Genomic DNA, 16,078 nt, shown 5'->3' with positions numbered 1-16,078 from the left:
TCTTAAAAACGCATCTAGTTCTCCATGTACTTGAATGCAAAATGGCAACTGATTTTCATAATAAATCTTATAGCAAGATTATGTGAAACCCCACAGCTGGTGCCACTCTGGTCAGGTGAGGGAAAGAGAAAGAAGGGAATTGCCTGAGTTCTTCTTATGAATTAGGAGATTCTGTAGTTAAGTGGCCTAAATTCGTATTGAACAACCCTGGAAAAGAGAAAGAGAGGCCAGAGAGAGCCATGTTAATACTTGATGGAGCCGAGTTCCCACCCAGGTCTCTCTGACACTACACCCCACTGGCTCTCAGGAGAACAGCAGTCAGCAGGAATCCAAAGGGTCCGACTCATCCATCTCTTTCCATTTTCCGAAGCGGCAGTTGGAGTCACCACTAATGTTCAAATGATATTAGATGGGGACCATATTAAATCATCATTTCTGTGGGTCAAAAATAGTCACATGTGGATCAAAAATAGTCACATAGGGGCTGGCCCTGTGGCCAAGTGGTTAAGTTTGCACTCTCCACTTCGGCAGGCCAAGGTTCCCCAGTTTGTGTCCTGGCGTGGACCTATGCACGGCTCATCAGGCCACGCTGTGGTGGCGTCCCACATAGAAGAACTAGAATGACCTGCACCTAGGATACACAACTATGTACTGGGGCTTTGGGGAGAAAAAGAAAAAACAAGGAAGATGGGCAATAAATGTTAGCTCAGGGCCAATCTTCCTCAGCAAAAATTAAAAAATAGTCACATAGAAATTTTGTTTCTATCAGTTTCCATCTGATAGTTACAGGTAGAACCAGACCAGGATTAAAGAAAGAAGAGGGTAAGGCTCTCCTCCAGAGCATCAGTCTCAAGTTGCCCTCCTAGTGGGAAACCTGAGAACACACTGACGTCCTTCTGAAATTCAGTTCTCACATTTAGCTTGTACCCACTCCTGGGAGAGAGAAGAAGAAAACATTTTTTACACTTGTGGAGAGAAATACATTATTTGGCCTAAATTTATTAAAAGCCAAATATCACAAAAGTCAGAATGCCAGTTTTCCAGATGAAAACTATTGTTCACCTAATCTAGCTCACCACAGACAACTTTTTAGATCAAATCTCAAAAGGACACTCCATTCCTAGGAACTCTGGAGCAAGGAGACAAAACTAACCACCTCTCCTGATGTGTATCCAGTTGTCCACAGTGGATATCCAGTGTCCAATCAGAGCCCAGCTAACATTCAGTTGGGATGTCCAGGGGCGGTGTCTGTTCTGATTTGTTAAACCTGATTCTGATTGGCTGATGCTCATGCCACCAGGGTTATTAGCTTTTTGACTACCATCCCTGTTGACATTGCTTCCCCTCACCCACACACACCAAAATAAGCAACAATAACAACAACAACAATAGTAATAATAATGCTCCTGGGTAGAATTGTAGAAAGTGGTTCCGGAGGCAACAGACCTGTGTTCCAGGCCCAGGTCTGCCGGCTGGCAGATTCTGAGGCCTTAGGTCAACCACTTCACTTCTACAAATCTCAGTTTCCTCCTCTGAGGACCAGGAGCAGAGGTGGATGAAGTGAGCTGAAGTCCCTTCCTTCTGCAGTTTAGAAACAGGTCTCAATAACTCTATGCTTATAATGCTTGACTTTCAACTGAGCTTCCCTTTTTCAGGTAGCTTGGGGGAGAGAAGCGGGTTTCTCCAAGAGAAAGCAAAATTCCCCATGTACCTTACGCGGCAAAGCTCTCCGGTTGGCACACGGGGACTTTTCACCCCGTCAGTGCAGGAAATGGAAAGGTAACGGGGACTGAGGTGTAAAAGTCCAGGGTGGGTGAATGCTGTTCCATCTTCACCACACTCTTCATTCCCCTCGCTCCCCCGGCCCCTCTGACTTTCCACGGGGCTTGGCGGCCCACTCACCATTCCACGGAAACCAGGGGACCATACCCTCACAGGCGAGTGCTGGCTTTCCCACCAGGACTTAGAGCAGATATTTCCTGTGTTCTTACCTTATGTCAGACATCGGGCTCTGCTCTTCACAGAGTTCATCTTCCTTCAAAACGCTATGAGACTGGCATTATCATCCCATTTTACAGATGAGAGAAATGAGAAAGTCTACTTGCCCAAAATGACTCAGCTAAGCCAGGATTCGAACCCAGGCAGGATGAAAGAGCCCAACTCTCAGAGTTTATTTTTAGCAGTCAATAACAATAGCGAACGTTTATTGGGCACTTAGAGTGCTGAGCGCTTTACCTGCGTCATCTCATTTAATCTTCAATCAGAACCGGATTTCCTAGCCACAGTCAGTAAAACACATCTTCTCCCACAGAGATTGGCATTCCCAGTGGTGAATGGCCAAATCCTCAAAAGATGAATGGTCTTCCATTCAGTGCAATAACCATTGGGTGAAAAATCACTTTAACCCAAGCAAGGACCCAAGGATGCCCTCCCTTCCTGAATGCCAGGTCCCACTTGATGTCCCATGCCTCGTACCTATAATAGGAACACTGGCGCCATCACTATTGTGTCAGGCCAACCTTACCCAAGCTGGGGCGCCCCAAGTCTGGCCCTGTCCAGCCTTCACACAAGCCCCAGCTCCCAACCACAGGATCCCCTGAGTCTCTTCTCTACTGGCCCCAGGGTCCTCTGCAATATCACCACCCACCCAGGGAGGCCTCTGAAGCTCCATTTTGGTTTGTCTCTATTCTGCTTTTGTCAACCATAGGAGGATTTGAGCACCTACCCTGTGCCAAGCATGGTGCGACACACTTTGCAAACGTAATTTCCTTTCAGCATCACAAAACCCTGGAGAGTGGGTACGAATATCATCATGGCTATTTTGCAGAGAAGGAACCTGAGGCTCCGTGAGATACGGTGACTTGTCAGATAGCCACACAGCCAGAGTGATAAATCTGGATTTGGACCCATCAGTTAGTCTCCTTCCAACCTCTCATCCACTGTCTTGTTCTGCTTCTCTGCTTTGCCTGTGTCTCTGCCTCTTGCTCATTGTGTGGTCTTAGGCAAGTTGTCTAACTTCTTTGGGCTTCAATGAGAATCTCTAAGTTCACTTTCAGTCCTCAGATTCTAGGATCCCAGCTAAGCAATGCCAGAATTGTCATCACCCCCATATTACAGATAATAAGGTCACGTCCTGCTTTTTAGGGAGACCTCCTACCCAGAGTTCTCTCCTCTCTGGGCTGTGCATTCATCCCAGGGGACCACAAGATACCCTCATCAAAGACTTTCCCAGATGGCCCTGCCTGGAGCTGAGCAAAGCTGCTTGACTGGCTCCATGTTTGTTTCATGCTTTTCAGGGCAATAGTTCTCAATTTGGGCTGCATATTGGCAGGAGTAGGGGATGAGGGTAGATTTAAAAGCCCAATGCCCACGCCATACCCCAGACTAATTAAATCAGAATTTCCAATAGTAAGTGACAGGCAACCGTACTTTTTAAACTCCCAGGTAATTCCAATGTGTAGCCAGAGTTGAAAACCAGTATTTTTAAAGCACTGGCACATGAAGCAAAGGGCAGGGCCTTTCAAGGTAGACAGATCTGCCTTACGTTCTTGGCTCCATCACACTCCAGCCATGAGTCTTCAGATAGCTGAGTCAGTCTACCTGAGCCTCACTTTCCTCATCTGCAAAATGGGAATAATGTAGAAGCTGCCTCATGGTGCCCTGGGGAGAGTGAAATGAGATTACGTCCATGGAGGCACATGGCCCCTGGGCAGTGCTCCATGAACAGCAGTGATTCTGTCAGAAAGTGACTTGAAAATTCTGCTGTCTGTCTTTTTTCTCTTCCACATTTAAGGAAGCAAAACCAAATTATGGAAATTATAAGATCATAATGAAACGAGGCAGGGTAAATGATGGGCCGGGGCCTTGGTTATTCATTCATTCAACTGATGCTTGATAAGCACCTTTGCTGCATTAGGTGCCTGCTGGGTGCTATGAGTGCAACAGACATGGCTATGGGGTTCCCCAAGCTTCCGTGCTGTTGAGTTGCAATTGTGAGGGGAGAACGATAATAACACATTGTGATAAGCAATCTAAAGGAAACAAACAGTGTAGGAAGATAGAGAGCAACAAGGGGGACCCACATTCCATCTGGGTGATTCAGCGTGTCTGATTTAGTTAGCATTTGGACTTGTGACTCCACAACACAATGACTGACTGATAGCACGAGTGACTCACTCAGTGGGTACTGCTAACTGGTAGGACCTTCAGGGGCAAAGAAGAAGATGACCAAGCACTGGCCAGCAGCCAGCTGTCCCTGAGCCAAAAGCAAATGAGTTGCATGTTGGATTCTTCTGGCATGGCTGATGACAACCACCCCACCAATCCCTAGCACTCCACTCCATGCTCTCAGATGGGAATCATTTCTCCTGTAGCCACTGCACAGGGATCCAGAAATCCTGCTATTTTTCAGGAATGACACCCAACTGGACTTTTCTTCCCTCTGTGCTAGGGAACTCTCCTGGGTTTTGCCCTTGCCCTAGGAAACACAATCTGACACCGTAAGAAAAGTATCCCTTTTCCCAAGAGTTTCACAGGGAGGAGAACAGAATCTGGATGACAACCCTCGTTTCACAGAGAAGTAAACTGAGGCTCATTGAGGAAACTATCATGCCCAAGGATTCATAGGAATAAAGGGAGCCATTCTGATTAACTCCAATTCTGTGTTCCCAGCCCTATGGTGCCTCCCTAGAGGATGCAGTCTGTGGGCAAAAGGGGCAGAGATGCCCAACTCTGAGAACATACACAGCAAAAATAAATCCCTGTAAGTGCTTGTGGATTTGAGGCAGGCAGCAACAGAGGGGTAAGTCCCCCATGCATTGGTACCTCCTCATGTCTCCAGGACACTCTCCCTGCCCATCTATTCATGGGCACCAACACTTCAGGGGCATCCACATCTTCTACCGTGTGTCCCAAGGCAGAACCCAGGGTCGTCTTAGACTGATCACACTCCATTACTCCTGACATTAATCATTACTAAAGTTGACCCCATCTGTCCTTCTTTATTTCAACGTCTTCCTCACCAGTCTCTCTGCCGCAAGCAAAGCTCACTCCAGTCTATCCACTTCACAGCAGCCAGAGTGGTCCTTCTATGACACATCAAGTCATAGAGGTGTCCTGCTTTCAAATGCTCTAGTGGCTTCCTATCCTCTTCGGGGATATATCTAAGCTTCTGAACTTGACATCCAAGGGCCTTCCTGATTCAGACCCTATCAGTCTCTCTGCTGTAGCAAGTACCCCCTCCTCCCATGTTACAGGCAGTCGCGTGCTGATAAATGTTTAACAACCAGCTCTCCAAATTAAAGCCCTGGTTGGTACCCTTTGCTAACATTTGTGGTGTAAGTATTTCCATCATGACCAATTTCAAGCAGCCAATGTGTTGCCACTGAATGAGGAGTTGGGAGAAGATGCATAGTAGCCAACCGTTACATAATATTTCCACCACACGGATACTATAGAAACAAATAACCTCAAGAGGATTTAATAGTATAACGTTGTGATAATTGGGAAGTGATAAGTTTTGAGTATTTGTTACTTTTGTTTTAATATGAGTTATTTCAAAGTAAGTTTACATAATTTAATTTTTAACCACAGCTGTGTTTAATGACTGGTTCACAAAATTCCTGAAAAGTTAACATTCAGCTCTTGCAAATTGTCACATACTGGCTCCAGCACCACAGGTTAAAGTGTGGCTTTTTCACATTCCTTGGCCTCATTTTCACTCTGGGGAAAGCACCTGCGGTCCCCCTACGTTGTGGTGAACTCCTATTCGTTCGTCAAGATTTAGCCTTCCCTGAGTGACCCATGCAGCGGCTCCCACGGACACCACCACCACCCCTTCCCCCAATTACAGGCTCGTTGTCTCCTAGTCTGTCTTTCCCCCATAAGATGGTGTCTTATTCACTTTTGGGGACTGAGCATCAAGTGGAGCCTAATAAATGTTTGTGGCACAAGCTATTAAACATAGTTCCAAATGCAGAGTCCCTTCCTGTCAGCATTTGTCTTCCAATTTCCACCTGGAAATTAATTATCATGAGATCTATCCATTCCTATCTATCCCTGGGGATCCCACCCAGAACCGAAACAGGCTTTCGGTGGGGGCTGAAAGCAGGTGGGGAAAGTGGAGGGAGAAGGTTCCGACCCAAATCTGCAAAATAAGTGTTCATCAGTTATGTTTTTGCATAAATATAAGTTCAGATACCACCCACATCTCCCCCTCCAGACCAACTCTCCCTAGCAAGAAGGAGAGAAACTCAGAATGGGAGGAAGCTAGAACAACCAAGCAGCTGATCCCAGAGCCCATTCTGGGATTGGTCCAGAGCTCCCTGGAGAGAGAACCGTTGAGCACCTGCCACACAACAGGCTCCAGTGGCTGCTTTTCACTTACTCAATTTTTATTCAATTCTCACAATAATCTTATGAATCTGGAATTGTTACCTCCCATTTTACAGCTGAATAAACTGAAGCTGGAAGAGGTGCTGTGACTCTTCCACAGGCCCAAAAGGAATGAGGTGGGGAGGCAAGATTTGAACTGAGATCTGTCTGATTGCAAAAAAACATGCTCTTCTATGCTTTCTGTAAGTCATTCATACCTCAATAAAGTGATTTTTTTAAGCACTTTTAACCACTCTAACAAAATATACTGTTCGTTTCTCCCCTGTCCTCTCCTAGAAATAAAGGAAGGAAAAAAGAAAGAAATAGAGGAGTAGGAGAGGAAGGAAGGAAAGAAAGAAAGAGGGAAATAAAGAAAGTGAGAGAGAGAGAAAAAGGAAGGAAAGAAAGGAAAGAAAGAAAAAAGGAAGGAAAGAAGGAAAAGAAGGAGGGAGGGAGGAAGGAAGGAAGGAAAGAAAGAGAGAGAGAGAGAAAGAAGGAAAGGACATCTATCATTACTAATAACCTCCCCGAGTCGGTCATGACACTAGGTACTCTACCTTACGTAGAAGATAGGTATTAATATTCCCACCTTAAACATGAAAAAACAGAGGCTTAGAGAGCTTAAGAAAATTGACCAGTCCTGCACATATAATAAAAAAGAGAACACAGTTTTCAGAGGCCCTCTTCTTTCTGTGGTTCACATTTCTGAACTGATACAATCTTCTAATTCCACTTCCCGCTGCAGCCGGTCCCAGGAAATGGCTTAAATAGAAATTGATATCTCAGCATCAACTTGAAAGAATGTAAGTAAATAAATAGTTGCAGAAGGACCAGGCTAATCATTAGGATTATTCAAAGAGACAGGAAAGTAGCCCCTGATTGCATCAGACAGATGCTCTAAGCACTCTTCCGTGGCCTTGTTAAATGAAGAAGGAAGCTAAGAAGAGAGTTCTGAAAAACACTGGACATTCCCCCATAGTTTCCCAAAGTGAATCCCAAAAGGTTAAATGTGGTTTCATCACAAGCGTGGGTGTCAATTTCATAAAGGAGGGGAGAAGAAGCCGTTCACGGGGAACTTAAGACTTCTTTCCACAAAGGTATGCTGGGTGAACTATTGGCCCCAATTCAGAACCACAAAGAGAAGGAAATGAAGCCCCATGCAAAACAGCATAGGAAAGCCCAGGCCAAGAGGCCAGAGACCTAAGATCTATGTGCTGTTCTACCATGTGTCCTTAGCCATGTCATATAACAAAATAATTGTGCATTCATTCAACTAGTATCAAGCACCAAGTTCTGAGCACTACTCTAAGCTCTGAAAACACAAAGATAAAGATGACATTGGGACTTCCAGCTCTAGCCATGGCAGAATAATGGCTAAAGGACTTACTTCCCTGTTGTAACAGCTGTAAAACTGGACAAAACATATAAAGCAATTGCTTTTGGGTATTGGACAACAGACAACATAGGGCTGTGGTCCTTGAGAGAAGGGAAATATATGAGATGTGCTCCACATTCACCTGAGCTTTCTGCCTGTGCAGTTTCCAAACAGTGGCCCAGAAAAGTGGAACCCAAAGAAAAAGCAGTCTTACAACATAGAGGAAACAGATACCAGGTTTGGGGACTGCAGAGGCGGCTTGAATTTGTAGGGAAGGATACAGGAAAGAAGGATGTTGTGTAGAGAAGCTACAGAAATCTTCATGTAGGCCTCTTCAGTTGAATATTAAACTAGGCAAATGTCAAAGCAACATAGAAAACAGCTACAGAGGGTCTAAGAGCTGATTGGAGATTACAGAGATCACACACTACTGAGATAAGATGGAATTCTTGACCAGCTAGAGTCAAGACAGATGACGGTAAGCCCGGGCATTCAGTTGAGACCCTAGAAAGCCCGTGTTTAGGAGCAGGCTACACTACACTACATCAGTCTCATCCTAACAAGCCCTTAGAACAAGTCTTAGCAGGATCAAGCTAGCCAGAAAAAAAAAAAGAAAGAAAGAAACTCAGCATCTTTTAAAGGAAGACAACAAAAATCCAGGCTCTCAACAACACAGCATCCACAATATCTAGCATACAATAAAAAATTACTAGACATGGAAAAAATTCAGGTAAAACGTGACACATAACCAGGAAGAAAAAGAGGTCAATAGAAACATACCCAGAGATGGCAGAGCTGCTGAAATTAGGAGACAAGGACTTTAAAATAGCTATTATAAATATGTTCACAGTTTGAAATGAAAAGATGGAGATAAGAAGTGAACATCAAGGGACTGTCAGTAAATAACTGGAAACTATAAGAACAATGAGAGGAAAATCGTAGCTCTGAAAAACACCATATCAGAAATTTTTAAATTCACTGAATGGGCTTAATAGCATAACGTACATGGCAGAAAAAAAATTATTGATGAATTAGAAGACAGGTCAATAGAAATAACCTAAACTAAGACATAAAGAAAAAAAATACTGAAAAATTTTGGAGTCTGAGAGACCTAAGTCCAGCATATGTTTAATTAGAGTCTCAGAAAGAGAGAAAAAAGAAATTGAAGCATAAAAAATACATACAGAAATAAAAGCCAACATTTTCCAAATCTAATGGAAAGCAACAATCCATGGCTCCCAGACACTCAATAAGCCACAAGCAGGATGAATATTTTAAAAAGAAAGAAAACTAAACAAAAGCACATCGTATTCAAATGAACAAAGAAGAGAAACATCTTAAAAGCAGGCAGAGAAAAAAGACACATTACATTCAGGGAAACAACAATAGGAATGACATCCAACTTCTCAACAGGAAAAATGACAATGGAATAACATCTTTAAAGTGCTGAAGGAAAAAATATATCAACGCACAATTCTATTTTGAGTGAAACTCTCCTTCAAAAATGAAGACAAAATAGAGATTAGATTGTAGCATGGGAAATTGGAGAGAATTGGAGTCGTCTAGCCTCGTCCGTGGGTAAAATAAATCAGGACGCCCAAGCCCTGATGTTAAAATCTCAGAGAATGAGAGAGATGATGATGAATTTCCTGACTCATTGCAGAAGGGCAATTTCTTCTAGGTGTTCATCCAGAAATAGCTTTTGCCTACCAAAAAGTTTGGGAAACTTTTTCTGGGGAAAACAAAAGATAGACAAAAAGGCACATTTCTTGGGGGTGATGAGGGGAGAGACACAGCTCAGGAAACTTCTCATTGTTCAGTGTTCCAGCCTATTGTGGTACAGAGGAAATCTGGACAAGGTTTTCACGGAAACAATGAGGTAAATGTGACACTGTCTCCATGATCACAAAGTGTTGTGTGACCTGAGTAACTAGGATTCCCTTTTTAAAATACCCCAGAGAATTTCAGGAGGGGAATTTTCCTGTCATTGACAACATAGCAACAGAAAGGAGCTACGGGCTTGATGTCATTTAAGGAGACCAAGGCATTCAAGTCATTCATTCACCCAACATTTGTTGAGTACTTACCTTGCACCAAGCAATATTCTATATTCATTAGACTATAACCATTAACAATATAGGCAAGGTCTCCGCTCTCAAGAAGCTTACATTCTAGTGGAGTGGGATGGAGAATTTTGTGAAAACGTGATTTTGGATAGTGTCCATGCTATGTATGGGCAATAGGAGCAGTGGGCAGAGGGATGAGGGCAGAGACAGAGATCTTAAACAAGAAGATGATGATGATTCTAAAATAAATGAAAAAAAAATATCAAGTGGAATGGATGTTGAATGCAAAGATCTCAATTGTGCTCCTAGAAGTCATCAATTCTCCTCAACTGAAGTAGTTCAGCATCTGGGGTCCAGTGCTCCCGGATGGATTGGGGCCTCTTCCTAATTCTACAGCTAAAAACCCACTAGTGGAAGAATCTCCAAATCCTGAAACTCAGGAGCTGGATCCCTGGAACAAGTTGGTCTGGATCCGTTATGGTTTGACAACCTTGGCGCGGACACTTCAGAAGGTCCCATAGGCCCTTTTGACCACAATCCCGAGCAGCAGCTCTCTCGGGGGACAAATGCACTAACAATTCAGCCCCTCCTGCAGCTCGTGCAGCAATAGGCAATCGCTCCAGATGAGCAGCCACACGTAGGACCTCTCCTAACACTGAGTGAAAAAATACTAGATCCCATATTGCCACAAGCAACGTGACGTGAGTCTGCTCTTGTCTCAGAGAGCCCGTTGACCATCCCTCTCATTCATGTTTCTATCGGTAGTCATTCAAAGTGGTCCGAGTCATGACTCATCAATCACCTCCTTAGTGAAGGAGGTAATCTCTTTTGTTTCCTTCATAGTGCCTTGCCTAGTTTATTTTTATGTGTTTATAAGGCAGGAGCCTCATCTGCCTTTTCATTGCTGAATCCCAACCCCTGGCACAGTGCCCTGAATATGGTGGGCACAAAATGGAAATGTGTTGAAGGAAGGAATACTCAACCAGAAAGTGGCTTACTGAAGGGAAGAAATGCAGATATCATACATAGTTAAAAATTTGCATTGAGCAGCTTTATAGTTTTTAATTATAGTCAGTCAAAGACTTTAAATTTTAAGTTGAAATTGAAGTAGAAAAATATAAACATTTTACAAAAGATGTTAATTCTATTCCTGAGATATACTAAAGTGACGAAACATGTAAAAATATTGTAGCATAAACTCCATCACAAAAAAAGTCTTTAAAGCCAGAATATATCTACAGTTTTTCCCTCTTAATAGAGAATTCCCTGTATGCTGAATTTTAAGCATACATGAATTTTATTTTGGTAACTTTAAGAATTTGAATTTTCATTTAACTGAATGACTCCGGTTAGGTGATAGTTACAAAAAGGAGTTAAACTGGAGCAGAAGAATATAATGTTTTGGAATGAAAGCAATTCTTAGCTATAGCAAAGCCTGGGTGAAGATGGAGAGAAATGAGAGAGTGTAACACAGAAGGAGATCCAGAAAGAGGAACTCCAGATTTTCTTGACATTTGTAAACATTTGGATAGAAGACCAAAACACACACACACAGACCACACACACACACACACACACACACACACACACCCGGGTGCCTCTTGAGATGTGCATTATCACAGAAACAAATTTACAAGCATCGTGTTGGAACTAAGAAGGGAGATGGGAAATGTTTCTAATAAGCAATGTGAATGCTAATTAGAAATTAACAGCATTGGATATTTTGATGGGCAAGGCAGAATATAAACAAGTAATTACTTAATAGAGGGACAAACTACTTCTAATTTCCCTAAAACATTATTCATTTTGTCTTTATGTAGTGTACTGCTTTTGCTCTTCTGTTTCCATGAACATAAAAATACTGAAAGGGAATAATGAAGGCAAATGAAACCATTTAAAAATATACAAACTAAGAAGAATTCTTCAGTAGATCTGCATTGAAAGAAATGTTAAAGTTCTTTCTTCTCGTTTGGGAGAAATGATACCACAGGAAGCAAAGATCTACCCAAAAGGAATGAAAACACCAGAAATGGCAAACATAAGAAGGGCTATAGGAGGAATTTTATCTTATTTGTTATTCTTTTAAAAGACAATTGACTATTTAAAAGTAGAAGTCGGCAAGATCCGACCACCAGGCCAATCTGGCTTGCTACCTATTTTTGTAGAACCCACAAGCTGAGAATGGCTTTTATATTTTTTGATGTTGAGTGGTTGGAAATGAATCAACAGAAGAGTAATATTTCACAGCATATGAAAAATTATATGAAATTCAAATTTCAGTGCCATAAAAAAATTTTCTTACAACACAGCTATGCTCATTTGCTTAGGCAGCGCCTATGGCTGTTTTGGCACAAAAATGGCTGAGTTGACGAATTGCAACAGAAACCATATTTGCCACTCCCATCACCGCTCACTGATGTGTAGGTCACTATAAATGACAGCGAGGCAGTTACAACTTAACAGCATTTTGAGTTTCATACTTCTCTCCATAACGCCCCTTTTTTTATGATTACTAGCACAAACTCATAATATTAAAAAAAGAAGAGAAAAGTGGACTTTGTCTCGCTTTAAGGCAGGGTGGAATGTGGATTATTTTGTTGTCAAACAGGTAGCAACACGGTGTGTTTCTTACTCAATGGCCCTTTAGCTGTGCTGAAAGAAGACAATATATGTCATCAGTCATCATTACCATAGGAAGCATGTGTCACAACATTCCCAATTCATGGGTAGCAATGGTCAGAAAAACTAGAAAATTTAAAATAACAAATCTCCTCCTCACAGAATAATATCTTCACAAATATAAAAAGCGCAAATGAAGCTGCAATCGACGTAAGTTTCCAAGTGGCTCATTTGTTAGCCAAACAAGGGAAATCATTTGCCAATGGGTAGTTAATGAAATCACGTTTGCGGAAGCTAAAGAAATGTATCCAGAGCAGAGAAAATAAACAAAACCATTAAGCTTTTGGCAAGAACAGTCGATTGAAGAGTTGAGGACGTTGGGAGCAACATTGATAGTCAATTAAAAAAACAAAGCAAATGATTTCTTTTCCTTGGCTATTGACGAGCTGACAAATGTTACCAGTTCTACTCATTTGTCGTTTATTCAAGAAGTCACTGCCAAATTGGAAGTGACTTAAGAATTGACCCCTGTGAATAGTCTTTGTGGAACAACCACAGGTAAGAATATTTTCAAAGAGGTTGAGAAAACGCTCATTCAGTACAATTTGAAGTAGAATCTGCCAAGATATGTTCCAACTGATGGTAAAAATGTATATGGAGCTGAAAAGTTTTAGTCCAAATTTACAAAGCTTGTGAAAATTTGAGGTGTTTGAGGTCAATGGTCTATTCATTATGTTATTTATCAGTAGGTACTTTGCCGAAAATATTTAAATTTCTCTTGTGTTATTAAACCAGTAGCGTTATCGGGGAGTAAACTGAAGTGAATGGGAGTGAAGTGAATGAAGTTCCATGTCAGTTCCACAAATTTTTGCCAAAAATAAAAGTGAATATCTTGCCTTGCCCTACTATAGAGCAGTTCAATGGCTTAGCAGTGGTAAACTCTTACTGCAATTATTTTTTAAGCTAAAGGATGAGATTGAAATTTTTCTGAATGAGGAGAACTTCCCTGGACCACGATTGTCCAGCCCTGAATGGCCCTGGAAGTTAGAATTTTCTGCAGACGCTCGATCATGTTTCTTAATGAATTTAACTTGAAATTACAAGGCAGCACAGCATGTATTTGTGAAACCAGTACTGCAATAGTCATTTGACTACAGCTATCATTGTTTGAATAACAAATAATATCAAGCTGCTTTATGCACTCCCCATGCTCTCAAAAGTCAAAGCAAGAAGCAGATCTCGGGGCCGGCCCAGAGAGGTAGTGGTGAAGTTCGTGCACTTTACTTCAGCAGCCAGGGGTTCGCTGGTTCAGATCCCAGGCGCAGACCTAGCATTGCTCATCAAGCCATGCTGTGGCAGGCGTCCCACATATAAAATAGAGAAAGAGGGGCATGGATGTAAGCTCAGGGCCAATCTTCCTCAGCAAGAGTAGGAAGATTGGCAGTGGATGTTAGCTCAGGGCTAATCTTCCTCAAAAAACAAAACAAACAAACAAAAAACCAAGAAGCAGATCTCCACTCTCACACAAGTTTACGGCATACATATTTTCTGAACTCCAACTACAGTTCCAGCAGCGTTTTTCAAAGCTTGATGTAAGTGCAAACAACATGTCTATATTTCAAAATCCGTTCACGCAGTTGAAGAGCTCCCACCTAACCTTCAAATGAAAGGGGTCAACCTGAATTGCAATAATGTGCTGAAAGGAAAATAGCAAGAGAAGAATCTGATCAATTTTTAAAATGTCTTCCAAGTGGTGAATGGTAATATGCTCAATTACCCTCATATATTCACGGTTTCATATATTCATTAACTTCTTTTCGAAGATAAAACACGTAAAATCTCATTACAGATCAGCATTCACAGATGAACGTTTGCAATTGAATTTGATAAGAGAGAATATGAACTTTGAACTCCAATTAAGCAAAACATTATCCTTGAAAAAAGAATTCAGCTCTTCTCATTAGTCAACCTACATTACTAGAAAAGAACTCAATATTTTTTATTTTGTCAATAAAAAGTTGTAAAAATTTGTTTTCTTTCTTGTTGTATGAGAACCTAAGTAATATCTGATTTTACCTTTTGGTGCACAAAATCTAAAATATTTACTATCTGGTCCTTTACCAAAAAAAGTATGCCAACTCCTGCTCTACACTGAAAACTAGGAAACAATGTTTAGAGAACTTGAAGACCTCAAAAAGTGGAGAAACTGACCACTTCTTGGGCCATAAAATTCAGTATTGTTAAGATGTCATTTCTCCCTATTATTGATTGATAAATCCAATATAATCCTGATTACAATCCCATAGGCTTGCTTATAGAAATTGATAGGTGGATTCTACTGCATAAGGAATTGCAAAGGACTTAGAATATCCAACACAATCTTGTGAAAGAACATAGTTGGAGGACTTACCTTATTTGATTTCAAGACTTATGATAAAGACATGGTAATTAAGACGATGATACAAAGATAGATAAACAGGTCAGCAGAATAGAGTAGAGAGCCCCAAAATACTCCCACATTTATATCTTGTATTGCTTTTTTATAAAAGGCCAAATAATTCAAAGGTGAAAGAAAAGTCTTTTCTACAAATGGTACAGGAACAATTAGACATGTATATGAAAAATAATAACTCATATCATGCATCAAAAAATTATTTGAAATGAGTCACAGACCTGGATATAAAAACTGAAAGTAAAGGGGCATATCTCCCCAACCTTGGAGGAGGCAAAGATCTTCTATACAGGACACAGGAAGCTCTAATGATAAAAGAAAAAATAATTAAGTTGGACTTCAGAATATATGAAGAACTCCTACAACTCAATAAAAAAAGCCAGACAATCCAATACAAAAATAGGCTGAGATTTGCACATATAAGTGGCCAGTAAGCACATGAAAAAGTGCCTAAGATCATTAGTCATTAGGATAATGCAAATAAAACCACAATGAGAAACCACAGCACACCCACTGGAATGGTTGATATTAAAAACGCTGACAATAGCAAGTGTTTTCAAGGATATGGGCAATTGTAACCCTCACACGTTGCTGGAGGGGGTGAAAAATGGTACAACCGCATTGGAGACCTGTTGATGGTTTCTTATACAGTTACCTTGCATGTCTACCTATGACCCAGTAATATCACTGCTAGGTACTTTTCAAGAGCAATTAAAATATATAGCCCCAAAAAGAATGTATTCAGAAGACTCCTTCATAAGAGCTCAAAACTGGAAACAACCCAAATGTCCATCAACAAGAGAACGGATAAACAAACAGCGGTATATTCATACAACAGAGTACTACTCAGCTTGCAACCCCATGCTGAACCTCTAAAGCATTATGTTGTGTGAAAAAGCAAGACACAAAAGAGTACGTATTGTATGATTCCATTCATACGAAGTTGTAGAAGAGGCCAAACTAATGTATAGACCAACCACTGAACTCATTGGAGAGGTCAGACTGCAGCCCGGGAGTCTGGTAGGAGGCCATTGCAGTGGCAGAGCCCCGACTAGAGTGGCGAAACGGGCATGGGGAGAGCCATGGATTGACTGAGAAGGGAGATTAGGGAATTTTCTGGAAAGATAGAAATCTTCTATATCTTGATACGGATGTGGGTTCCACAGCTGCGTTTGTCAAAACTCATGAAACTGT

This window comes from Equus caballus, chromosome 25 (genome assembly GCF_041296265.1).
Source record: "Equus caballus isolate H_3958 breed thoroughbred chromosome 25, TB-T2T, whole genome shotgun sequence".
Classification (NCBI taxonomy): Eukaryota; Metazoa; Chordata; class Mammalia; order Perissodactyla; family Equidae; genus Equus; species Equus caballus.
This window is presented reverse-complemented; position numbering follows the sequence as displayed.